Genomic DNA, 2,925 nt, shown 5'->3' with positions numbered 1-2,925 from the left:
GAGTCAATATTTTATTCTGAGCCAATATGGCATTCTGAGTGTCAATTTCAAGAACTCCCTTCTTCTGAGGCGTCCCATTGCTCACAAGATTCCTCTCAGAAGTGTACATGAACTGGTTATTAGCAACCATGTCAATGAGTTCTTGAGCTTCTGCAGGCGTTTTCTTTAGGTGAATGGATCCACCTGTAGAAGTATCCAATGACATTTTAGCTAATTCAGACAGACCATCATAGAATATATCCAGGATGGTCCATTCTGAAAGCATGTCAGAAGGACACTTTTTGGTCAGTTCTTTGTATCTCTCCCAAGCTTCATAGAGGGATTCACCTTCTTTCTGTCTGAAGGTCTGAACATCCACTCTAAGCTTACTCAGCTTTTGAGGAGGAAAGAACTTGGCTAAGAAAGCCTTGACCAGCTTATCCCAAGAGTTCAGGCTATCCTTAGGTTGAGAGTCCAACCATATTCTAGCTCTGTCTCTTACAGCAAAAGGGAAAAGTATGAGCCTGTAGACTTCAGGATTTACTCCATTAGTCTTAACAGTATCACATATCTGCAAGAATTCAGTTAAGAACTGAAAAGAATCTTCAGATGGAAGTCCATGAAACTTGCAGTTCTGCTGCATCAGAGAAACTAATTGAGGTTTCAGCTCAAAATTGTTTGCTCCAATGGCAGGAATGGAGATGCTTCTTCCATGTAAATTGGAATTAGGTGCAGTAAAGTCACCAAGCATCCTCCTTGCATTATTATTATTTTCGGCTGCCATCTTCTCTTCCTGTTCGAAAGTTTCTGAAAGGTGCTTGCTGGATTGTTGTAATTTAGCTTCTCTTAGTTTCCTCTTCAGAGTCCTTTCAGGTTCTGGATCTGCTTCAACAAGAATATTCTTGTCCTTGCTCCTGCTCATATGAAAAAGAGGGACAGAAAAATAATAATAATAAGGGTCCTTTTTACCACAGTATAGAGGTCCCTGTGTGAGTAGAAGAAAAGAAGAAGAAAAAATTCGAACACAGATGGAAGAGGGGGTTCGAATTTGGGTGAGATGAAGTGTTAGTAGATGAATAAATAAATAGAAGGATATAAGAGAGAGAGAGAGAGAATTTTCGAAAATAATTTTTGAAAAAGAGTTAGTGATTTTCGAAAATAGTTTTTGAAAAAGGTTAGTAATTTTTCGAAAATTAAAATAAAAAATTAAAATAATTATTTAATTAAAAAGAAATTTTGAAAAAGAGGGAAGATATTTTCGAAAATTAGAGAGAGAGAGTTAGTTAGGTAGTTTTGAAAAAGATAAGAAACAAACAAAAAGTTAGTTAGTTAGTTGAAACAAATTTGAAAATCAATTTTGAAAAGATAAGAAGATAAGAAGTTAGAAAGGATATTTTAAAATCAAATTTTGAAAAAGATAAGATAAAGAGATTTTTTTGAAAAGATATGATTGAAATTAGTTTTGAAAAAGATTTGATTTTTAAAATCACAATTAATGACTTGATTCACAAGAAATCACAAGATATGATTTTAGAACTCAAAGTTTGAATCTTTCTTAACAAGCAAGTAACAAACTTGAAATTTTTGAATCAAAACATTAATTGATGATGTTATTTTCGAAAATTAGGAGATAAAGATAAGAAAAAGATTTTTGAAAAATATTTTTAAAATTTTCGAAAATAAATAAGAAAAATGAAAAAGATTTGATTTTTGAAAAAGATTTTGAAAAAGATAAGATTTTTAAATTGAAAATTTGATTTGACTCATAAAAACAACTAGATTTTAAAAAGTTTTGAAAAAGTCAACTCAAATTTTCGAAATTTATGAGTGAAAAAGGGAAAGATATTTTTTTTTTATTTTTGAATTTTTAATGATGAGAGGGAAAAACATGAAAAAGACTCAATGCATGAAAATTTTGGATCAAAACAATGAATGCATGCAAGAATGCTATGAATGTCAAGATGAACACCAAAAATACTTTGAATGTCAAGATGAACATCAAGAACTTATTTTTGAAAAATTTTTAATGCAAAGAAAACATGCAAGACACCAAACTTAAAAATTTTTCATGTATAGACACTATGAATGCAAGAATGCATATGAAAAACAAGAAAAGACACAAAACATGAAAACATCAAGATCAAACAAGAAGACTTACCAAGAACAACTTGAAGATCATGAAGAACACTATGAATGCATGAATTTTTCGAAAAATGCAAGATGAATATGCAATTGACACCAAACTTTCAACTTGACTCAAGACTCAAACAAGAAACATGAAATATTTTTTATTTTTATGATTTTATTAATTTTTTTTTTGGATTTTTTGAAAATTAATGTGAAAAAGGAAAATAAGGATTCCAAAATTTTTAATATGAATTCCAGGAATCTTGTGCTCTTTAGTCTAAAGCTCCAATCTGAGGGTTAGGCATAGCTTAATAGCCAGCTAAGCTTTAGTATGCTATTACATGCATTGAAGTGATTAGTTGAATCCTCAGTCCAAAAAAATTTGGACATGGCTTCACAGCCAGCCAGGATTCAACAAATCATCATGAAACACTAGAATTCATTCTTAAAAATTCTGAAGAAAAATATATTTTTGAAAAGATTTATTTATTTATTTATTTCGAAAACAGATGAGAAATTTTTGAAAGGTTTTTGAAAAATTTTTGAAAATAAAACAAAAAGAAAATTACCTAATCTGAGCAACAAGATGAACCGTCAGTTGTTCAAACTCGAACAATCCCCGGCAATGGCGCCAAAAACTTGGTGCACGAAATTGTGATCTCAGGCAACGGCGCCAAAAACTCTGTACGCACGTCTTAATAAATTGTTTTTCATTCACAACTTCGATACAACTAACCAGCAAGTGCACTGGGTCGTCCAAGTAATAAACCTTACGTGAGTAAGGGTCGATCCCACGGAGATTGTTGGTATGAAGCAAGC

The 2,925-nt window shown here is 31.7% G+C and overlaps 1 non-coding gene across 1 annotated transcript; it reads left to right on the top strand.

Annotated features, from left to right (window-relative positions):
• The first annotated feature begins 259 nt into the window (after positions 1–259).
• Positions 260–367, top strand: LOC112746668 (small nucleolar RNA R71). Its single transcript, XR_003174539.1, has one exon. It is a non-coding gene; the product is annotated as a small nucleolar RNA R71 (small nucleolar RNA).
• The last annotated feature ends 2,558 nt before the right edge of the window (positions 368–2,925 follow it).

Source organism: Arachis hypogaea, chromosome 14 (assembly GCF_003086295.3).
Source record: "Arachis hypogaea cultivar Tifrunner chromosome 14, arahy.Tifrunner.gnm2.J5K5, whole genome shotgun sequence".
Classification (NCBI taxonomy): domain Eukaryota; kingdom Viridiplantae; phylum Streptophyta; class Magnoliopsida; order Fabales; family Fabaceae; genus Arachis; species Arachis hypogaea.
Note: the sequence above shows the minus strand (reverse complement) of the source record. Positions and strands in the feature narration are given on the sequence as shown.